Source organism: Ambystoma mexicanum, chromosome 7q (genome assembly GCF_040938575.1).
Source record: "Ambystoma mexicanum isolate Mex_15411 chromosome 7q, UKY_AmexF1_1, whole genome shotgun sequence".
In the NCBI taxonomy this organism is placed as follows: Eukaryota; Metazoa; Chordata; class Amphibia; order Caudata; family Ambystomatidae; genus Ambystoma; species Ambystoma mexicanum.
The window spans coordinates 892,216,165-892,241,063 of NC_090941.1; positions in this window are offsets into that span (position 1 = coordinate 892,216,165).

Sequence of the window (24,899 nt, forward strand, 5' to 3'; positions counted from 1 at the left end):
ATAGGCATTTTGAGCTTGCATTCAGGGAAACAAAGGTGATTTTTAAGCACATTTTTTTTAGCCAACCGGCGCTGCTCTTTTTCCTTTGGCACACATTTCACTCATGGCACTCCTGGCCTATCACGTTCGTACTGGTGGGTGGCAGGTCAGGCGACTATTTTGGTGTGCGCACAACTGCACGGTTCTCCTGGATTCTGGTGCGAATGTGGGTGGCGACAGCTCATCCCCACATCTACCCAGTCTATTGATTCAGTTTTGTTCCGGGATAGAATGATGGGCGGCGACAGCTCATCCCCACATCTACCCCGTCTAATAATTCAACATGGGTCAAAACCCTTGACATGCCTGACAGCAACACTCTGCAGTTGGAAGGGGTCGATGTGCTGCCTTAGTCAGGTTGTGAGACTTGCACTACTTTGATTTTGTACTGTCGTATTTTGACACTGTTTCATCCTGTGTTGCTGTTCTGTGTTGCTGGTATTTGTTCATGTGTGCTGTTTCTTATTGATTACTGGGAGCATATTGTCTGTGGCCTGTTTACATTTGGAACAGTGCACTTTGTGACACTGGTGTCATGTGTTGTGCATTCATTTTGTTGCTTTCACATAGCATGACATGCCATGGTGTGTTGGGTAGCTGAGATGGGGAGGGGTTGGGTGACATGTCAATATTTTCATGTAGTATTTTTCAAGGGTGTAGTCATTCATGCAGCATGAATGTGTTTTTTTTTCACACAGCATTGGTTGTCTTTAGGTAGGTAGGGATGCACACAATGTAACACTTCCGGGTGACCAATCTCAGGCTGGTATGGTTGTGACAGATGACTGTCTCTTATGTCATCATCATTGATTGTCAGCTGGTATGTGCCAGGGCTGTGTGCACTCCACAGGGGTAGGATTTTAGGTGAAGTAATTAGCCACCAGCTGGGTACGGGCTGCCTCACCACGTGCCCTTTCACCTCCCATGCACACCGGCCGTGCATGTTGTTGGGGATGTGGGGGCACCACCATGTCCACCGGCAGGCCCCGGCGGGTTGCAACGTTGTGCAGGACACATGCTGCCACTATGATCCTGCACACTACTGGGGGCGCGTATAGCAGCTGCCCACCAGAGCGGTCAAGGGAGCGAAAGCGTGACTTGAGCACTCCGAATGTGCGCTCCACTATGCCCCGAGTTGGAATATGGGCTGTGTTGTATTTTACCTCAGGTGGTGTGGTGGGGTTCCGAATTGGCGTCATCATGTGGGTGCTCAGAGGGTAGGCACTGTCCCCTGGGGAGGTGATGATGGGTATCATTAGTGGGGTTGTGACATTACGCAGTATCTGACATGCATGCATGTGCAGATGCATTTACACTCACCAAACAGCCATGTATCTCCATGCCGCCCAGCTTCTAGGTCCCGGTTTAGGGGTGATATTCTGAAAATGAAACTATCATGGGTGGACCCTGGATAGTTGGCATATACTGAGGTGATGATTCCCTTGGCATCACATACTATCTGCACGTTGATGGAATGCCAGTGCTTGCGGTTTCTATAGATGTGCTCAGTTGCCCTGGGTGGACGTAGAGCCACATGGGTGCAATCAATGGCACCTAGCACTTTGGGGAAGTGTGCCACCCCATAAAAGTCCTGGACGGCAGCCTGCCTTTCTGCAGGTGTTCTGGGCATGTATATGTGCCTGCGGACTGAGGGGCATGCAGTCATGATGGCCAACACCTGGTGTAGGCAGCGTGACTGCGTGGCCTGTGAAACCCCCCCCCCACTATGGCACTTGTCCGCTGAAATGAACCAGTGGCCAAGAAGTGCAGTACATCGAGCACCTTTCGAAGGGGCTCAGTGCTTGGGAGCACAGGGTGGGAGCACCAGGTCGAGTATTATGTGTGGTGGAAACCTGTACCTCCCATACACCTGGTCATCAGGCATCCCAAAAAGGCTGGTCCTGGGTGTAAAATTTCTGGGCCTGGCTATCCTCCTCCTCCTGCGGTGTCCCACGACCACTGCTGCGAGGAACGGTATATTCATCGTAGCGTCTGAGCTTATTTGTTGTTTGCGCGCACTTTTATGCTGCGCTGGGCCACGTACGCCTGCTTCCTGCTGGCGTACGTGTTTCTGGATTAGCGTGTCTTTTTTTGCGCACTTGTTTCCCCTGTTCGATTCCAGGAATACATGTTGTAGGCACGCGTGTGGGCATTCCGCGCATTTACCTCCTGTACTTCCCCCGTAACGCCCACATTTTCACACATTGTTCCCCATTCCGCGTGTTACGCCCCGCGTTCCGCCCACCAAGTGGGTTGCAGCAGCAGGTGTCATATGTCCATGTGAAATCCATGATCCAAAAAGCTGTGGCTTATGTTAGGTTATGTTGATTTATACAGCGCGCCGCTCCCACCCAGGGGCAGGCTCCAGGCACTCTACGACTTGCTGACAATTGTGATGTAACATGTTGTGATGTGATCAGTGTTCCCTCCACATTGATTATCAATAGACTACAAAAGACAATGATAGAGGGAAAGGAGGATCTCCCCTCCAACAATGCTGTTCTTAGGTACAATCAGAGGCGTTGCTAGGGGGGGTTAAAGGGGCTATAGCCCCTGGTCTTTTGGTTGTAGCCCTGGATAGAATCTCAGGAGCTACAACCAAAAGGCTGTAGCTAGCCCCGAATCCCGACATTCCCAACATTAGCTTAGCCCCTGATCTTTTCCAGACCTAGCAACACCCCATGGGTACAATTAAAAGACACTACGATAATATGGCTCTTTGTTTGGATCTCAGATCCCAGAGCACAGACAACCTCCTCCTGACCTTGTGAGGTCAGGTCGAACGGCAGGTAGAGAGCTCCCCGCTGCTAGATTAATTGCAACTCTGATCTCTTCCGACTTCATTTAGCCAATTTACCAGCGGGAGAAGTCACCAATATGAAACATGCGGCTTGTTGTCTGAAAGAGCCGAGCGCAGGGCCCGTGTCAGCGGCACGGCAAGCCCAAGGAACAAAGAGAAATAGATGTGTACATCCAGCCCCTGTCTAGAAGTGTCGTTTCCAAGGAGACTCTCCTATGGCTCCGAATCCCGGCAAATACACACAATGAGCGGCTTAAGCCCCCCGAGGTACCATTGTGCGATTTCGTACCGCAAACGTCCATAAAAAGCATTAACGGAAACGGTATCCATGGAAACAGGAGTTTTCATGAAAGCGAAAGTTTAGCAAAGCACTTATGCGGGCACAGCGCTCTTCCAATAAATGATGATAATAATGTGCTGTTGTTGAAACCTCACTCACAACTGTGGTTATAAAAGGGGTAGGAATAAAGCCCACACACCAAGCCAGCAATCTCATAGAGCGCTGCAGGATAATAGCACGCTAGTGTTTGCATTTGCCCTAGTGGGTAATTTGCTCATCGGTTCTGCCTTCGAATTATGTAAGCCCTCAGTAGGTTGCTCACACTTCAGGGACGCACTGGGTCCCATTATTAATAAACACACACATTTTATATTTTTACAGTAAATAAAGACTAAGTCATGAAATGCATGTTGTCTTACAATGTGAAGGCAGCCAGGGAAGGAATTAACTGTGAATTAGAATAAACGGTGTGTTTGGGGGTGGGGGGACTGGATGTGTGTGTGTGTGTGTGTGCACCCGTGGGTGTGTCTGTCAAGTTGCAAAGCTCAGTCAAGTGAAGATCAGCACTTCCTCTTGCTTCCTGTTCAGCAAAGGTTCTCCTCTTTCTTTCCAGGGGCCAATAGGACATCCTGACCCTCATGCATTGATCTGCATATTAACCTTTCCGGATCATCTCCCTTTACTTTGTATTATTATGTAAGGCTTACATAAGAAGCTATTAACGCCTAACATCATGATTAACTACCAACTCCTCCCACTATTACCATCACAGCAGGGGAATATGGAAATCATATTCCACCATGACGTCAGAGATGGCAATCTTCCTCCTCAGGCCTCCTTAGACTCCAGAGAAGCGGTGCTCTGCCTTCAATGGTGGGCTATGGCTCCCTGATAGTGTGCGAGTTGTGAGCCTGTCAATGGTTCATCTCCATACAGGGTGACTGAGACGGAAAAACTGCCCCCCTGGTTGGAAAGGCAGCCACGAGTGACTTCCACTTGTACACCAGTGGTGATACTAGTTACCAGTTCCCCAGTCGGATAACTGAGGAAAGGTAAATAGCTAAATTCATCGCTCTCATAAGCCTCTCTGTTGAACAGAAGAGATACCTCTCCCCTTGTCAGACGGTTGTTAAAACCAATGCAATGCAATGTTGTTCTTGAGAATTGAAAAAAAGGGTATTATTTTCACAGCTTCTGTAAATCCTTCAAAACACGTCACTCTTTATTTAGTTTGTATCTTTCTCATTAATTGTTTGAATTTCTCTCTGAACCAATATGGAGCATGTCTGCGAGTGGAAACAAAACCTTAACCTCTCTCTAAAACTTTGTGCACTTACGCAAGGGGGTATACCAAGAAAGGTTAACTACCAACGATGCCCACTCCTGGTTGCTCTGGAATTAATCTCCTGTTTTGGTCTAAACAATTCCCTGCCCCTGTTATACTGCTTCCTCTGCTTTTATTACCTATTTGTCCTTTTTGATTGTAATGAATAATGGGAATAGTTGATAGGTCTGGAGCTGGGTCAGTGCCTTCACTTGTGGGTCTGCGATCTGTGCTATATGATGTCATTTTGGAAGCATTGGGGGTCTGTTTTATGTTATTTTTAAGGGTATTGGAGGTTTTACATTCTTGTATCGCTTTTCACATTTCTTCTAGACATTTGGAAAAATGTTCAAGTGGTAGTAAGTTTTCAGTATCTGCCTCACACTCTTTTCATGTGTCAAGATTGTGCTTTGTTACTTCTGTGGTTGAGTGGATTATCAAAATGGGCCAATCTCAGCCACATGTGTGTGCTACCTGGCTCCATTTCACCCTGAAACTGATGTGGTTTTAACATAATTGTGGTTCATTTGTGACAATAAGCCACCAGGGGACCACTCTGGTGGTGATAGTTGTTAGGAAAGATTTCTTAATTGTGGGTAATTTTCCTTCCATGTGGCAACCCCTAAACTTTTTGCTGTTGTTTTCACCAGGATCTAGACTTTGCCAGAGAAGTGCAGCCTTCTGCCGCACTCCTCTGGGCTTTCGCTCCATTCTTACGGGGAAACTGACATGCCCTTAAGACAGTCAGTACCGGGAAATGTTGTTTTCCGTAGTTTTTTTTATCATGTTGCAGCTTTCGCGCAACATGACACAAGAAGGCACTGTAAGCTAAGTTACTGCTCTCTTGGGTCTCTACTCTTCTACAGGCCCTAGATACTCTCTTTGGATTGATAATGAACGGTGCAAGTGAATCACGGACAGGACTGGTGGCAGCAATCGTTTCTTGTCTTTTTGAGCTCCTTTTGGCGTTTAAGCACGTTTCTCGCGCTTAGCCCAAAATGGTGGCCTGGCTCCCAAAATGGCCAGACCACGAGGCTCTTTGTCCTGTCCGCTGACCGTCTTGCTCCCTTCACCTTCCCCCAGGTCGAGCCGACCCGGGGCCTTCCTTATTTGGGCATGTACTTTCCCGCGAAACACAGATGCTTTTGCGGGCTTCTACAGGCCTTGTGTGTGCCTCCAGAGAGTCTAGGGTGGTGTGGTGCCTGGGATCTCCGTGGTCTGTGATAGGTCCACGTATGGTGTGAGTGTTTTGTGAGCAGATCTCCCATTGGGTCCCCTCCGTGTTGGCGCGAAGGGAACCGTGGATAAGAGGGGGCTGGAAACACCACTACCATGTCGATCTCCTGAGTTCTCACGAACAAAGGAATACAGGAGCCAAGTATCCTGCAACCATGATGCTGAACCAAGGAATCGCTGGTGACCCGCTGAAGGACTGCTCCTCTGCACTGCTGTCGCTTTGTGAAACCCTTTCTACCTCTGATCGAACGAGAAGGCCTGTACTGGTATTTCGACCCCTTGGAATAGTGGGAACAACTATTCTCGGCATCTTCACCATCTCCTGCACGTAAGCCTTCGGAAGTGTCTCTGGGCCATCCAGCAGACTGACCAGCCTACCCAGGAGTCTTGCTCTGTAACTTCTGCTGCTGCGCAATCTACACAACGCCGAGACGTCCCCTGCTCGTATCTGAACCTGCCAGCACTGAAACTGAGGCGGAGAAGCCTGGGTCTGCTTGCATCGGGGACCGGTGAGTAGCATCGCTAGGAACTGGTTGCCCTCCTGCAGGAGCCCATAGCTTTTCCTCGCTGTGTCTAACAGCACGCCTTTCCGTACTCCGCTCTGATTCTGCCCACAGTGGAGGCGGCGTTTGAGTCGCGGAGCTCTGTTCATCTTCATTTGTTCACCAAACTAAACTGCCTGATTCCCTCGAAGAGACTCCCCTTTTTGCCCGTTGGCACCAGCGTGTGCAGGTACATTTGAGCACAAGGCTCCACTCTTCGTAGGGCTTGGACTTCCTTTAAGTTAGGTGCCTCTGAAGGTGGACTGGGTCTAATTATTATTCGCACTGCCTGTTTTCCTCCCCATCTAGGTGGTCTACACATTTCGTGCGTCTAACTCGTTAGACTCGTTTGTATTTGTATATATATTGTATTGGTTTGGTATGTGTTGGTTTACTGGAGTTTTATTGTGATTTCTCGGTACGGTCAATGTTACAAAGGCCTTGTAATAAATGTGTATATATTTTTAATATAACACCTGCTTGGAGTAATTTGTAAGTGTCCTTGCTTTGTGTGCTCATTGCGGGCTTTCAGTCACCCTCACCCCTCTTCAGACCTAGTCTTGACCGCCGCGATCGCTACCCTGATTGGTCTGGCTTGTCCAGAGGTTACCCTGTTCTAAGAAACTAGGCTGGCCTTCTGAACCTCTGCCCCTCCAGGACAGAGTTCAGAAATCCGTCTTAACAAATTGGTGTACAGTGGTGGGATACGACTGAAGGTATCCAGTGTTGCGCACGAGCCAAGGCATTTCAAGTTATTCCTACCAGGACACGTAGTGAATTGCCGTAGTATAACTTTTAAAAGGCCATAGTCCTATCTAACAGTATGGAAACAAATACCTTGTTAACTTTAAATGCTTCTAAATCCGAAACATTGAAAAAGATGTGTGGGGAGAGAGGTGTCTCCTCTCAAGGCACCAAAATGGATACGATCCAAAGAATCGTGGCGTGGCAAGAAGCGCAGCTTGATGCTATAACTTCTGAGGACAGTGCGGAAGGAGGTGGGGCTGCTCTCACTGGTAGAACCGACGGTTCTGCCGCTGCACTGGTCCACCGGGACCACGAGGACAGGGAGGATGAGATGTCTAATGTTTCCTCTGCCAGTGTCGATGGGGAGGCCATGCTTTAATTCAAGAAGCAAGAGCTGCTGTTTAGGCAGAAGGAGCTTGAGTTCAATATGGCCAAACTACAGGAAGAGCTTGAGTTTGTTAGGCGGAAACCTGTGCAGTTCCCTCTGGGACCACTGCAAAAGATTTAGGACTACAGGTGTTTGGCAGTAAATCCACTTGGTAGCAGTCTGTACCACACAGATTCACTTGGTAGCTGTGGCTGAGCAGTCAGACTTCCCTCAAGAAGAGTTAGGCAGTATGCATAGTATACAAAATAGGGCAATTCACACAGTAGAACAAGCAAACATGGGACAAGGCTTCGGTGTAAAGATATATAGTTATTTATTTATAAAAACACATCTATGAAAACACACTGGCACTAATACGGTAAACACTTCAAGCACAATTACTATAAGAAAAATCAATCCCCCTAACAATAGTTTGACAAGTCTAGGTTCAACGGCACCACTTATTTGCAGACAGAGGTGAATGCTTTAACCTAGATGGCACTCTAGTATTCGTTGGGATGGGAGAGAAAAGGCAGGGTATGAAATCAACTCGGTACCAACACTTTTACGAACAAATGGAAGGCAAGTAAGGCAGGGTGTACTGTAGATCGCAAAGTTCAGAGGCCAGGCCCACTCGGAGAGAGGCAAGGCGATGTGTCCCAAAAAAAAAGTATCACAGTGGAAATGCACTTCGAGTCTTAATCCCAAATTGTTATTGAAAGATTGGACCAGTTCAGAACAGAAAGATGAGAAAGCTTGGAGGCGACCCAATGGAGAGGCGAGGATTCAGACACCTCAGACTAACCGACACAAGGGAAGCCAGGCGGACACGGTACCTTGTTTGTGGAGAGACAGCTCCGGCGGGGGCTGTTGTTCCGGGTGGTAGATGCCAAGTGAAGAGATGATCTCGTCGTCGAAGGAAAGGGGAAGATCGCTGCACCACCAGGGAAGAGACCAGCCGCGGAGTGCTCCGTCACAAGGCACCACCTTTTGGTCGTGGTACAGGGGTAGTGGCTATCCGGTTGCTGGGGTGCTCTGCACGGGCAATTTGACCACTACGTCCTGGAACGAAGAAAAAGCAAAGGGGACTGGTTGTTCCCACCAGTCAGGGGAAGAGACTCTCCGGCGGGGAGATCTCCTCTGTCGTCGGGCGGTGGTGAGTCGATTCAGCACAGGGTTCCACCAGAGGTGTCGTCGCTGAAGGTCGGCTCAACTTTACCCTCGTCGGATTCTTAGGTCCTGTGGCGACTTCTGAAGATCCAGTCCCAAAAGCCCTGCTTTTATACAGAAAACCCCCATTCATTCAGCCTAGCTGTCACTCAAAACACGCTAAGTGGTGAGCGGGGTGGCTCACCACTTTGGGCCAATCACACCAGAGTGCGACTTGAGTTGGCAAGGCAACTCAGTCCAGGGTGCCTAAACCCCCTCCCACAGCCCCTGTGGTACCCAGACAGAATGGTACCACTTTGGAGGGCCTCCGTGTAGAGGCCCGCCAAAAGTGGAACAAAGGGCTCAACCTTTGGTTTAGGAGTCACAGAGACAAACACAGACGCCATTTTAAAAACCGAGTTCTGGCAGAAAATACCAACCGATAGATTTATTTAAGATAAATAAACCGGTGGTATGTTAGAGATTAACGAGGAAAAGTATTAACCTCCAACAATGGGAAGAATCCCATAGAGTTATATTCGGGGTCGAATGTAACCAGTAGTTTCCACTGCCACCAGCCAAAACTCAACGAGGGGGGACGGGACAGTGCCCCCTCGAATAACAGACCTAGGAGTAATTGAATTACCCCTACTAGTACGTCCACAATAGGATGGTGTGTACTAGTTCTGTTAGTAAATTTAGTCTAGTAAAGCCAATGGTGACTTTACATGCCCGGTGTTAGGCGGAAACCTGTGCAGTTTCCTCTGGGACCACTGCAAAAGATTTAGGACTACAGGTGTTTGGCAGTAAACCCACTTGGTAGCAGTCTGTACCACACAGATTCACTTGGTAGCTGTGGCTGAGCAGTCAGACTTCTCTCAAGAAGAGTTAAGCAGTATGTGGAGTATACAATATAGGACAATTCTTCACAGTAAGACAAGCAAACACGCAACAAGGCTTCAGTGTAAAGATATAAAGGTATTTATTTATAACTGAACATCTATGGAAAACACTATGGCACTATCACGGCAAACAATTCAATTACAATTACTCTACGAAGAAGAATCAATCAAACCCCCTAACAATATTTCGACAAGTCTAGGTTCTACCGGCATCACTTATTTGCAGACAGAGGTGTATGCCTCAACCTAGATGGCACTCTAATATTAGTTAGGATGGGAGAGAAAAATAGTAGGTTACGAACTCAACACAGTTCAATACTTTACGGGAGTAATGCAAGGCAAGAAGACAAGAACCACAATAGATCATAAAGTTCAGAGGCCAGGCCCACTCGGAGAGAGGCAAGGCGATTTGTCCGAAAAAGTCTCTTGGTGGAAATGCGTTCGAGCCTGTGTAGCAAATTGTTATTAGAAGATTGAACCAGTTCAGAACAATGCGTGAGAAAAAGCTTGGAGGCGACCCAAGGGAAAGGAGAGGATTAAGACACCTCCCTCTATCCGATCAACAGGGAAGCCAAGAGGACACGGTACCTTGTTTGTGGAGGGCAGCTCCGGCGGGGGCAGTTGTTCCTGGTGGTGGATGCACGTCGGGTCTTTGCCAAGGGTAGAGATGATCTCGTCGTCGAAGAAAAGTGAAGTCCGGTGCACCACCATGGAAGAGACCAGCCGCGGAGTGCTCCGTCACAAGGCACCACCTTTTGGTCGCGGTACAGGGGTAGTGGCTATCCGGTTGCCGAGGTGCTCTGCACGGGCAATTCGACCACTGCGTCCTGAGGCGAAGAAAAAGCAAAGGGGACTGGTTGTTCCCACCAGTCAGGGGAAGAGACTCTCCGGCAGGGAGATCTCCTTTGTCGTCGGGAAGTGGTGAGTCGGTTCCGCAGGGCTCCACCGGAGGTGTCGTCCTGCAGGTCAGCTCAGCGTTACCCTCGTCGGATTCTTAGGTCCTGTGGCGACTTCTGAAGATCCAGTCCCAAAAGCCCTGCTTTTATGCAGAAAACCCCCATTCATTCAGCCTACCTGTCAATCAACACACGCTAAGTGGTGAGCGGGGTGGTTCACCACTTGGGCCAATCACACCAGAGTGCGACCGGAGTTGGCAAGGCAACTCGGTCCAAGGTGCCTAAACCCCCTCCCACAACCCTGTGGTAACCCAGACAGAATGGCACCACTTTGGAGGGTCTCTGTACAGAGGCCCGCCAAAAGTGGAACAAAGGGCTCGACCTTTGGTTTAGGAGTCACAGAGACGAACACAGACGCCATTTTACAAACCGAGTTCTGGCAGAAAATACCATCCGATAGACTTATTTAAGATAAGTAGACCGGTGGTACGTTAGAGATTAACGAGAAAAAGTATCAATCTCTAACAATGGGAAGAATCCCGTCGGGTTATATTCGGGGTCGAACATAACAAGTAGTTTCCACTGCCACCAGCCAAAACTCGACGAGGGGGGATGGGACAGTGCCCCCTCGAATAACAGATCCAAGGAGTAATCGAATTACCCCTACTAGTACGTCCACAATAAGATGGTTTGTACTAGTTCTGTTAGTAAATTTAGGTCTAGTAAAGCCAATGGTGACTTTACATGCCCGGGGAGACAGTAGTCAGTCCCCGGGTATGGAGTCTATGAGGGAGGTCCGCTAGGACGCCCCAGTGTTACGGCACGGAGGGTGCGGTGTAACACACATAGCAAAACGTATGAGACTCTATGGAGTAAAAGACCCCATAGCCCATAGAACACATTGACATTCAAAAGGAATTATACACACTCAAGTCCAAGAGTGGGAGAAAAAGAGTCTCACTCTTGGCAGGATGGAAAAAAACAAACTCCAGAAATCCAGCAAGGCTGCTGGGGGACTCACTAGGTTAGGAAATTCAATCTAAACAGAGAATTCTCCCTAACACTCGCCCCCCCCAGACTAAGGGACAGGAGGATTTAATCCACTCCTGGATGAATCTCATACCTCTAGTCGATGACATACATCCGAGAGAGACCATCAGCATTTTGGTGGTGACACCCTGACCTGTGCTCAATGGTGAAATCAAACCCTTGCAGGCAGATCGACCATCTCAATAGTTTTGGGTTTTCCCCCTTCATTTGCATTAACCATCTCAAGGGTTGGTGGTCAGTCTGAATGACGAAAGTAGAACCATACAAGTACGGCCTAAACTTCTTCAGAGCCCACACGATAGCAAAGCACTCTCTTTCGATTGTTGCCCACCTTGTTTCAGGATCCTTCAGCTTGCGGCTGATGAAGCAAACGGGGTGCTCCCTACCTTTCCCATCCAGTTGACTGAGTACGGCACCTATTTCTACATTTGAAGCATCTGTCTGCACAATGAAGTGTTGGCGGTAATCAGGAGCTCTGAGTACTGGGGCTTGGCAAAGAGCCTTTTTCAGGTTTTCAAAAGCCTGATTGCACTCCTCGTTCCATCTAACCTTTTTAGGAAATTTGGGCAAGGAGATGACATTCAGTGGAGAAGCTATCGTCCCATAGTTCTCTATGAAATTCCTGTAGTACCCAGTGATGCCTAGGAAGGCTCTCACTTGGGTTTGAGTAGTAGGTGTTGTCCAATTTTGCACAGCTTCAATCTTACTGAGCAAAGGCCTTATTTCTCCACCTCCTACCTCATGTCCAAGGTAGACTACCTTACTCTGTCCAATTTGGCATTTACTCGCCTTTATGGTCAGATTGGCTCGTCCAAGAGCCTGCAAAACATCTCTCAGGTGGTTTACATGTTCTTCCCAGGAATTGCTGAACACTGCAATGTCATCCAAGTATGCCATGCAGAAGTCCTCCATCCCATTCAGAACCTGGTTTACGATCCGTTGAAACGTAGCAGGTGCATTCTTCAGTCCGAAAGGCATTACCTTAAACTGGTATAAGCCAACGGGGGTAGAAAATGCAGTTTTCTCCTTGGCATGGTCTGTCAGGGCTATTTGCCAATAGCCTGACGTCAAGTCAAATGTGCTGAGGAACTTGGCGGCGCCGAGTTTATCCACCAACTCATCTGTTCTTGGCAAAGGGTGGGCATCAGTCTTGGTGACTGCATTTAGAGCTCTATAATCCACGCAGAATCTAAGCTCGTTAGATCCGGCCTTTGGTACTAATACAACTGGGCTAGACCATGGACTAGTAGAGGACTCTACTACCCCGAGATCAAGCATCTTGCTGACCTCACCTTTGATGTGGGTTCGTACGTTTTCTGACATTCGGTATCCTCTGCTTTTGACTGGCAGACAGTCACCAGTGAGTATGTCATGCTGGCCCCAAGGGGTCAAGCCTGGTGAAAGCGAGAACAGAGAGGCAAACTGATTCAACATAGATTTGCACTCTTCTTGTTGCTCGGGTGTCAGATTGGAGGAGAGATTTACTCCTTCAATTTTTTCGTCCAAAGGTAAGCCTTGGAGGAGATCCGGAAGAGCTTCACTCTCTTCTTCTTCCTCGGATGATGCTAGAAGCAACGCTCCTACATCGGGTCTTGAGACATATGCTTTGAGTCGGTTGGTGTGAAAGACTGTCTGAGCCTCCTTGGGATTGCCCAAGTCCACCAGATAGTTGACCTCTCCGAGTTTACCCACAACTCTGAAGGGTCCCATCCATCTGTCTTGCAAGGCCCTCTGCCTTGTTGGGATCATAACGAGAACGAGCTGGTCTTGAGCAAACTCAACCATGTTAGCCTTTTGATCGTGCCAGTGCTTGACCAATGCTTGTCCAGCTTTCAAGTTATCGCTTGCTTCTGTCATCATGTGCAACATTCTCCTTCGGAGACCTATCACGTAGTCAGTCACTCTGACTGGCTTGGGGGAAGGAGCACTCTCCAACCCCTCCTTAATCAGGGCCAAGGGACCTCTGACGGGATGACCATAGAGAAGCTTGAAGGGAGAGTAACCTACTCCCTCCTGAGGGACTTCTCTATAAGCAAAGAGAAGGCATGGCAGTAGAAGGTCCCACTTACGCTTAAGGGGTTCTTCTAAAGCACCTATCATGCTCTTCATGGTTCGGTTGAACCGTTCTACTAATCCATTGGTTTGTGGGTGGTAAGCTGTTGAGAACTTGTAAGTAACTCCGCAGGTTTTCCACATGGCCTTCATGTAGTGGGACTTAAAGTTTGACCCCCTTGCAGAGATTACTTCCTTAGGAAACCCAACCCTAGTAAAAATACCAAGGAGGGCCTTAGCCACAGCCGGAGCTGTAACAGTCCTCATAGGAATTGCCTCAGGATACCTAGTAACATGGTCTACTACAACAAGTATAAACCTGTTGCCTGAGGAGGTTGGAGGATCAAGAGGACCAACAATGTCAATCCCTACTCTCTCAAATGGGACTCCCACAACTTGGAGAGGCACTAAAGGTGCCACATTCTTGGAGCCAACCTTACCAGAGGTCTGGCAGGTGTGGCAGCTCCTGCAGTGTTTTTCCACTTCGGCCCCCATCTTTGGCCAATAGAAGTAGAGAGAGAGCCTTTCCTTAGTCTTCTTGAAACGGAAGTGACCAGCCAAAGGAATCTCGTGGGCTAACTGCAAGAACTGTGGTCTGTTTTCTTGGGGTACAAGTCGTTTGTAGTCTCCAGGTGCAGACTCGGTCGGTTCACTGTAGAAGAGGCCATCTTCACAGTGCAACCTGTATTTCCCAGGCTCTTGCCCTTCAGCCTGAGCTTCTGCCTGGTGGCGAAGACCTTCCAGAGTTGGACATTCTCTCTGTCCTGGCCTGCTGGGTCCACCTTCTTCCACTAAAGACTGCAGCTCAGGATGGTCAACAGGATCCAGATCTCCAATGAGTTCCTGGCCTTCCATTAACTCTTCCTCAGAGTCTAATTCTACCACACAGGGTTGTACCTCCCTCTCAGCCTGAGCTGGAGGTGGAGTTACGGGTGTAACTTTGGACAACCGCGGGGAAGTCCGTGTTGGCTGTACTGTAATGCCGGCTGCTGGTTTCGGAGCAGAGGTCTTAGGTTTCCCTTTCGCTTCTGGTTTCTTCGAGACAGCGGCTGACAATTCTAGTGGAGCAGGAGTGATTTCCTTCTTCATCATCTCCTTGAGAGTACCGCGCATGGTCCTCTCTCTTGCAGGTCTGGTTAGCGCCTGTAACCATTTACTAGGAGGTCTGGGAGTATGCGATACAACTCTGAGAGTTTTCAAATCGTTACCCAACAGTACGCGTCTTAGTACCTCACTCTGTATGCTGACAGGTATTTTCACAGTCATGTCGTTGCACTGGATGAGAACTGGTAATTGGGGAAGCATCTGCACAGACCCTCCAGCTAACTTGGTGAGGCGTTTGGGTGTCTTAGCAACATCCTCAGCCTGAAAAAAACGATGTATCCACCACAGTTATGCTGGCCCCAGTGTCCCTAATGGCAGGAGTCTCCTGACCATTCACCTGGACAATGTCCTTATAATACTCTTTAGTATTATCGGGGATAGAATTATAGACATCTAAATTCTGCTGTTCCCACAACCCCAGAGATACTAAAGAAACGCTGGCTGAGACTCCAATGGGTTCGTCAGCTAGCAGTACAAAGTTTCCACTTGCCATTTGGACTTCCTCCTCTGGAGCAAAGGCTAAGGAGGCAAGCTGGACCCCTGAAGGTTTACCCTTACATCTGGGATCTCCTTTCACGTGGTCAGTCAAACCACAAACAAAGCATTTACCGAATGCTTTCTGGAATGGTGGCTTGTTCTGGCCTCCTTCCGGTTTGGCACCAGAAGACACACTATTCTGCTGTGGTTTTCCCGGTGGCTTACCCTTATGGTTTTGTTTGGGGTCCTCTTTGGAATTTGAGTTATTCGAATTTCATTTTTGAGTCTTTTTTAGGCTGTTTTCCCTCATCCTTTTTCTGAGTTGCCCCAGAATCCTTATGAGTAGCCCTGTTGGCAACCCACAAGTCAGCAGCCTTAGCTAGCTTCTGGGAATCCAATTCCTTTGAATCAGCCAAGTGCTGTCTGAGCTCAGGAGAACAGGCATCATAAATAGGCTCCAACATAAAAAGATTCCTCATACCCTCGTAAGTGTTCACTTTGTAACCCTTAATCCATCCCTCTAAGTTTTTCAACCCTTCACTCACCCAGGTAGCCCAAGGGGTACCATCATGCTTTTTGAGGGTTCTAAACCCCTTAAGATACTGGGAAGGGGTCATCCCGAATCTAGCTATCAAAGCTAGTTTCACACTTTCGTAATCCGTCTTATCCGCCTCCCCCAATTCCATTACCACATCAGTCGCAACAGGAGGGAGCCTAGAGAACAACCAGGGAAGTAAATCATTCCCGGTGATGTCCTGGAGCCCATGATTGTACCCAAACAGTTTTAACCAATCCAACATATCCAATCTCGGTTCATACATACCCACTAATTCCTTCGGCATCCGGGGTCTTTTGGGACTGGAGCTCCTAGAGGAACCAGAGGAGAGAGAAGCATTTTCTATAGACAACGTTTTCATCTCAAACTCATGATTAAGTTCTATTTCCCTGGTTCTTAACTCAGCTTGCTTCTGCTCAGCCTGGGCATTCATCCCTCTGAACTCGAGCTCTTGGTTTTGTTCAGATTGAGCCAAGAACCATTTGTATTCTAATTCGAGCTTCATTTTTTCAAGTTCAAAATAAGCAGGGTTACTTGTGGGACCTGGTATGGGCCCCGTAGGCACAGCTAGTAAGGCAGGTAGAGGAGCAGGGGAGACAGTTTCGTTAGCCTCTCCGTCCTCATCAGCCTCTTCATCGCTATCATCAGAATTACGATTCAGATCAACACCATCACTGTTATCTACAGTTGCTGGAGAAATTGGTTCCTCTGAACCAGTACCCAGACTTTGGTTCGCCAGCAATCTCTCTATTAATTCTAACTTCTTGCCTCTTACAGGAAGATTCTCTTGCCTACAGAGAGCTCGCAAACTCTCAGTATTTTCACCCGACAAGGATTCTTGACTGTAAGTTTCCATCGGAGACATGTTTTTGAAAGTTGCTTTTTAGTGCTAAGCTTTGTGGTTAGTTATCCTAAAGTGTTGAAAAGCACTCTAAACAGTATACTCGATACAAATCCCACCACTGTACACCAGTGTTAGGCGGAAACCTGTGCAGTTCCCTCTGGGACCACTGCAAAAGATTTAGGACTACAGGTGTTTGGCAGTAAACCTACTTGGTAGCAGTCTGTACCACACAGATTCACTTGGTAGCTGTGGCTGAGCAGTCAGACTTCTCTCAAGAAGAGTTAAGCAGTATGTGGAGTATACAATATAGGACAATTCTTCACAGTAAGACAAGCAAACACGCAACAAGGCTTCAGTGTAAAGATATAAAGGTATTTATTTATAACGGAACATCTATGGAAAACACTATGGCACTATCACGGCAAACAATTCAATTACAATTACTCTACGAAGAAGAATCAATCAAACCCCCTAACAATATTTCGACAAGTCTAGGTTCTACCGGCATCACTTATTTGCAGACAAAGGGGTATGCCTCAACCTAGATGGCACTCTAATATTAGTTAGGATGGGAGAGAAAAATAGTAGGTTACGAAATCCACACAGTTCAATACTTTACGGGAAAAATGCAAGGCAAGAAGACAAGAACCACAATAGATCATAAAGTTCAGAGGCCAGGCCCACTCGGAGAGAGGCAAGGCGATTTGTCCCAAAAAGTCTCTTGGTGGAAATGCGTTCGAGCCTGTGTAGCAAATTGTTATTGGAAGATTGAACCAGTTCAGAACAATGCGTGAGAAAAAGCTTGGAGGCGACCCAACGGAAAGGAGAGGATTAAGACACCTCCCTCTACCGATCAACAGGGAAGCCAGGCGGACACGGTACCTTGTTTGTGGAGGGCAGCTCCGGCAGGGGCAGTTGTTCCTGGTGGTGGATGCACGTCGGGTCTTTGCCAAGAGTAGAGATGATCTCATCGTCGAAGAAAAGTGAAGTCCGGTGCACCACCAGGCACAAGGCACCACCTTCTGGTCGCGGTACAGGGGTAGTGGCTATCCGGTTGCCGAGGTGCTCTGCACGGGCAATTCGACCACTGCGTCCTGAGGCGAAGAAAAAGCAAAGGGGACTGGTTGTTCCCACCAGTCAGGGGAAGAGACTCTCCGGCAGGGAGATCTCCTCTGTCGTCGGGAAGTGGTGAGTCGGTTCCGCAGGGCTCCACCGGAGATGTCGTCATGCAGGTCGGCTCAGCTTTACCCTCGTCGGATTCTTAGGTCCTGTGGCGACTTCTGAAGATCCAGTCCCAAAAGCCCTGCTTTTATGCAGAAAACCCCCATTCATTCAGCCTAGCTGTCAATCAACACATGCTAAGTGGTGAGCGGGGAGGCTCACCACTTCGGCCAATCACACCAGAGTGCGACCGGAGTTGGCAAGGCAACTCGGTCCAGGGTGCCTAACCCCCGCCCACACCCCTGTGGTTCCCAGACAGAATGGCACCACTTTGGAGGGTCTCTGTACAGAGGGCCGCCAAAAGTGGAACAAAGGGCTCGACCTTTGGTTTAGGAGTCACAGAGACGAACACAGACGCCATTTTACAAACCGAGTTCTGGCAGAAAATACCATCCGATAGACTTATTTAAGATAAGTAGACCGGTGGTACGTTAGAGATTAACGAGAAAAAGTATCAATCTCTAACAATGGGAAGAATCCCATAGGGTTATATTCGGGGTCGAACATAACAAGTAGTTTCCACTGCCACCAGCCAAAACTCGACGAGGGGGGACGGGACAGTGCCCCCTCGAATAACAGATCCAGGAGTAATCAAATTACCCCAACTAGTACGTCCACAATAAGATGGTTTGTACTAGTTCTGTTAGTAAATGTAGGTCTAGTAAAGCCAATGGTGACTTTACATGCCCGGGGAGACAGTAGTCAGTCCCCGGGTATGGAGTGTATGAGGGAGGTCCGCTAGGATGCCCCAGTGCTACGGCACGGAGGGTGCGGTGTAACACACATAGAAAAACATATGAGACCCTATGGGGTAAAAGACCCCATAGCCCATAGAACACATTGACATTCACAGGAATTACACACATTCATGTCCAAGAGTGGGAGAAAAAGAGTCTCACTCTTGGCATGATGGAAAAAAACAAACTCCAGAAATCCAGCAAAGCTGCTGGGGGACTCACTAGGTTAGGAAATTCAGCCTAAACAGAGAATTCTCCCTAACAGAGTTCAATAGGGTCAAGCTAAAAATGGAACAGGCAGAAAAACAGAAAGACAGGGATCACCAGTTGGAACTGGCCAAGCTTCAGGTTGCAAATGGATCCAAGGGTCGTGGACATGGGTCTGGGGCCTCCTCTCATCCACAGTTTCCAAAAGATCTGCTCAGTGTGTATGAGGAAAAGAATGACATTATGGACTGGCTGAATACGTTTGAGTATGCATGCGAAGTTCAACAAGTTGACAATGCTGATAAGATTGCCTGGTTACTCAGCAGACTGCCCCATTCTGGCTGTAGTGCCATTATGGAAATGTTGAAGGCTGAGCGAGCGGATTTCGCAATGTTAAAGCAAACTCTCATTTTAAAGTTTGGAAAGACTCCTGCCCAATATTTAAAACGATTGCGAGAGTATAAGAAAAAAGAAGGTGGTACTTGGGTATCTTATGTAACCGAATCCTTAAAAAACCTGACTGGCTGGGTCGAAGGTTATAAGGTTTCTACCTTTTAAGGCATGATAAGTCTGGTCATGCTGGAACATATTTTTGCATCTTCTTCCCCGGAGCTTAAGCAGCATTTGGCCGATTCGAAGGAGATAGATCCTAAGAAGCTTGCCATTGCCGCAGATTTATGGGTGTCACATCGAGTGTCCCAAAAGGACAAAACTCATCCTGGTAAGCAGGAGGAAGGGAAAAAGTCCAAAGATAAGGAGGGTGGATAATCTGATAAATCTTCTTCTCAAAAGGGCCACAAAAAGAAAAATAAGGGTAAGACACAAGAGAACTCACAGGGTAGTGGAGGTCAGCCTCCGAAACAGAGCTCTGGTTACAATAAGCCTCCCTATGTAAACTGACCCAAGGGATCTTGTTTTGCTTGTGGAGCAACTGACCATGTGAAGGGAGATCCCCGGTGTAAGGTTAAACCTTTGGGGGTCCAGTCCGCTAATCTGGCCTTCTCCTCCTACGAGGAAGAAGAGATTACAGGAGCATCCTTCTCCTCAGACTCCTTCCCCAGCGGGATAGAAGCTGAGGTAGTTTTAGTTTCCCTGGGTTCCTGGGAGCCTAAAGTCGCAGAGGCTTATGGTAGGATTCCAGATAATACCAAGCACTACTTTAAAGACAGTGTGCTGATCAATGGAGTGGATACTCCAGCTCTTAGGGATAGTGGGTGCAGTCGAACTGTAGTGGATTCTACCTTGGTAGACTCAGAGGAAGTTGCCAGAGCTACTCTGATGCCCTCTAAGTTGGCTGATGGCCCACCTCGCATGTTTCCAGTAATACCTTTAAATCTTACTTTAAATGGTACAGCAGTCAGTATTCCAGTGAGCATTCAGAGAAACGTCCCAGGAAAGGTCTTGTTAGGCAACAATCTCAGAGTTTTAGGGCTTGTAGGAGACACTGCCGACAGACCCTGCACACGGTCTCAAACACGGGCAGTATTGGCCAAGACCAATACACCGCCCCAGCCGAAGGGGAAACCCAAGGCAAAAGGAGTAAGCAAGTCAAGACGAGGGAAAGAGAACCTTCCCCCGAACTCGCCTACCACTGCGGTGGAGGAAGTTGGTCAATCGCCCGAGCCTGACAAGGAGGCGGCGATGCCTGAAGTATTTGACCCCAACGACCACCCTGAACTAAAAGACTTGTTAGTAGAAGGTGGTCCTGACAGGGAAGAATTCAGTAAAGGCCGACGTGAGTGCCCATCTCTGGAAGGCCTAAGAAGACAGGCCTGCTCCCAGCTTGAGGGTGAACCTCCTGGGACGCATCAGATTTATTGGGAAGGTGGACTCCTGTATAGTGAGCCCACAGAGTCTACAGAAGGAGACCATAGGAGGTTGGTGGTTCCCCTTGCTGTAAGACCCTTCCTCCTGCAGTTGGCGCATGAAGTGCCCCTTGCTGGTCACCTTGGTATTAAGAGGACCAAGCAAAGGTTATCCATGCACTTCTACTGGCCCAAGATGGGGGTACAAGTAGAAAGTCACTGCAGGAGTTGTGCCTCCTGCCAGTTATCTGGTAAGAGTGGCTCAACAATCCAAGCTCCATTGGTACCACTCCCGGTTGTGGGAATACCATTCGAAAGGGTAGGGATCGACATCGTTGCTCCCCTTGACCCGCAGACATCCTCAGGCAATAGGTTTATCTTGGTGCTAGTCGACTATGCTACCAGATATCCTGAGGCCATCCCATTGAAAACTGTAACTGCCAAGTCAGTTAAAAAAGCGTTACTTGGCATCTTTACTAGGGTTGGCTTCCCTAAAGAAGTTGTGTCTGACAGAGGCAGCAACTTTATGTCAAAGTATATGCAGGCTATGTGGAAAGAATGTGGGGTCACCTACAAGTTCTCTTCTGCATACCATCCCCAGACAAATGGTCTGGTGGAACGTTTCAACAGAACGTTAAAGAGCATGATTGGGGCTCTGGAAGAACCTCAGAGAAGAAAATGGGATCTTCTTTTACCATGCTTACTGTTTGCCTACCGAGAGGTACCACAGGAGGGTGTTGGCTTCATCCCCTTCAAACTTCTGTTCGGTCATCCATACGGGGACCCTTAGCCATAGTCAAAGAAGGATGGGAGATGCCCACTCCCCCTGTTACTACCAACATAGTAGATTATGTGCTGGGGCTCAGAAAATGGATGGTAATTATGATGGGCTTGGCTAGTGATAAATTGAAGGCAGGACAAGCACTGGTGAAACATTGGTATGACCAGAAAGCTTCCCTCATCAACTTTACACCTGGTCAGCAAGTCCTGATCATGAATCCCATAAGGCCTCGGGCTTTACAGGACAAATGGTCAGGCCCTTACACAGTGGTGGAGCCCCTGGGTGACGTTAACTATTTAGTGGACCTTGGAAGGCCTGGACAGGCTCCAAAAATGTTCCACGTAAATAGGCTGAAGGCTTTCGTCCCAAGAGTCGAAATCGCAGCACTGCTACTGGCTTGAGATGTTGAGGAAGAGGAGTCTGAACCTCTCCCCGACCTGTTCCAAAGTGGTCCTTCAGATAGCTCCTTTGAGGGTGTCCAAGTGGCCCCTCACCTGACTTCTGATCAGCAGGCTGAGGTGAAAAGTTTGCTTAGGCAGTTTTCCCCCCTGTTTTCACAGTCGCCTGGTTTGACACCTTGGTGCAAACATAACATAGACACAGGAGACAGTGTACCTACCCAAAGTAGGGGATACAGGATGTCAGACAAAGTACGGTATTACATTAAGGCTGAGATCAACAAGATGTTAGACCTTGGGGTGATTGAACCCTCTAGTAGTCCTTGGTTCAGCCCTGTGGTTTTGGTTCCAAAGGCAGGCACTTCTGCTTCTCACTTTGGGTGCCTCCAAGTACCTCAGTGCGTTTTACCTCACTGCTGGCTATTGGCAAATAGCTTTAGCAGAACATGCCAAGGAGAAGACAGCGTTTTCTACTCCAGACGGCCTTTACCAATTCAGGGTAATGCCGTTCGGGTTGAAGAATGCACCTGCCACTTTCCAGAGGCTTGTGAATCATGTGTTGAATGGGTTGGACGAATTCTGTCTTGCATATCTGGATGATATAGCAGTTTTCGGTGCCACCTGGGAAGACCATGTGAAACACCTCGGGATTATGCTCCAGGCTCTTCAGAAAGCACACTTGACCATAAAGGCTAGTAAATGCCAGATTGGAAAAGGCTCAGTGAGCCTTTTACTTTACTGGGAAGAGGCTGTATCCTCCCTCCACCTACCTTGGACATGAAGTAGGTGGAGGGAGGATACAGCCTCTTCCCAGTAAAGTACAAGCAGTACAAGACTGGCCTACCCCCACTACACAGACCCAAGTGAGAGCCTTCTTAGGACTCACAGTGTATTACCGCAATTTCAAGGCAGACTATGGCACCATAGCTGCCCCTCTGACTGCCCTCACTACTCCGAAGAAACCCAAGAAGGTAACTTGGACCAACGAGTGTGAGAAGGCCTTCAATGGCTCAAAAGACTCCTTGTGCCAGGCCCCTGTCTTCAGGGCCCCTGATTATCAAAGACCTTTTGTTGTGCAGACGGATACCTCTGACACTGGGATAGGAGCTGTACTATCGCAAGTAGATGAGAAGGGTAAGGAACACCCTATTGGTTTTATTAGTTGCCAACTTAAGGACAGAGAGCTCAGATGGTCCACAGTGGAGAAAGAATGTTTCTCTGTTGTGTGGGCCCTATGGAAACTGAGGCCCTACCTCTATGGGACCCACTTCACTGTGCAAACTGATCATAAGCCCTTATAGTGGCTAATGAACATGAAGGGAGAGAATCCAAAGTTGCTTAGGTGGTCCATAAGTCTACAAGGCTTCGACTTCACTATTGCGCATAGGCCAGGTGTCCAACATAGCAATGCTGATGGGTTGTCCAGAATGTTTAACCAACCTGAACACGAGACTCATCCCTGGGTGTATTAGTTCCCCCTGTCCATAGTCTGGGAAGGGCGAGTGTTAGGAAAGATTTCTTAATTGTGGGTAATTTTGCTTCCATGTGGCAACCCCTAAACTTTTTGCTGTTGTTTTCACCAGGAGCTAGACTTTGCCAGAGAAGTGCAGCCTTCTGCCGCACTCCTCTGGGCTTTCGCTCCATTCTTACGGGGAAACTGACATGCCCTTAAGACAGTCAGTACCGGGAAACGTTGTTTTCCGTAGTTTCTTTATCATGTTGCAGCTTTCGCGCAACATGACACAAAAGGGCACTGTAAGCTAAGTTACTGCTCTCTTGGGTCTCCAGTCTTCTACAGGCCCTAGATACTCTCTTTGGATTGATAATGAACGGTGCAAGTGAATCACGGACGGGACTGGTGGCAGCGATTGTTTCTTGTGTTTTTGAGCTCCTTTTGGCATTTAAGCGTGTTTCTTGCGCTTAGTCCAAAATGGTGGCCTGGCTCCCAAAATGGCCAGACCACGAGGCTCTTTGTCCTGTCCGCTGACCGTCTTGCCCCGTTCACCTTCCCCCTGGTCAAGCCAACCCGGGGCCTTCCTTATTAGGGCATGTACTTTCCAGCGAAACACAGATGCTTTCGCAGGCTTCTACAGGCCTGTGTGTGCCTCCAGGATGTGGGCTGGGATGTCTGGTCCCAATACACATCCTGGGCACTAGAGAGTCTAGGGTGGTGTGAATGCCTGGGACCTCTGTGGTCCGTGATAGGTCCACGTATGGTGTGAGTGTTTTGTGAGCAGATCTCCCATTGGGTCCCATCCGTTTTGGAGCGAAGGGAACCGTGGATAAGAGGGGGCTGGAAACACCACTACCATGTCGATCTCCTGAGTTCTCACGAACAAAGGAATACAGGAGCCAAGTATCCTGCAACCACGAGGCTGAACCGAGGAATCGCTTGTGACCCGCTGAAGGACTGCTCCTCTGCACTGCTGTCGCTTTGTGAAACCCTTTCTACCTCTGATCGAACGAGAAGGCCTGTACTGGTACTTCGACCCCTTGGAATAGTGGAAACAACTATTCTCGGCATCTTCACCATCTCCTGCACGTAAGCCTTCGGAAGTGTCTCTGGGCCATCCAGCAGACTGACCAGCCTACCCAGGAGTCTTGCTTTGTAACCGCCGTCAGGTTGTGTTGTATTACGAGTCCTTGTCACTCTCACACGATTCGTACGCTTGGCATTCCCAGGTCTGAAGTGAGTAGTGTACATTTGGCTGAAATACACCCGGCCGCTCCGTTGCCCTGCTGTGGTAACAAACTGTGCGGGTTCACTGCGTTTGGGACATCCTCAACTCAACTTCTGCTGCTGCGGAATCTACACGACGCCGAGACGTCCCCTGCTCGTATCTGAACCGCCAGCACTGAAACTGACGCGGAGAAGCCTGGGTCTGCTTGCATCGGGGATCGGTGAGTAGCATCGCTAGGAACTGGTCGCCCTCCTGCAGGAGCCCATAGCTTTTCCCCGCTGTGTCTAACAGCATGCCTTTCCGTACTCGTGCTCTGCTTCTGCCTACAGTGGAGGCTGCGCTTGAGTCGCAGAGCTCTGTTCATCTTCATTTGTTCACCGAACTAAACTGCCTGATTCCCTCGAAGAGACTCCCCTTTTTGCCCATTGGCACCAGCATGTGCAGGTACTTTTGAGCACAAGGCTCCACTCTTCGTAGGGCTTGGACTTCCTTTTAGTTAGGTGCCTCTGAAGGCGGACTGGGTCTAATTATTATTTGCACTGCCTGTTTCCTCCCCATCTAGGTGGTCTACACATTTTGTGCGTCTAACTCGTTAGACTCGTTTGTATTTGTATATATATTGTATTGGTTTGGTATGTGTTGGTTTACTGGAGTTTTATTGTGATTTCTCGCCACGGTCAATGTTACAAAGGCCTTGTAATAAA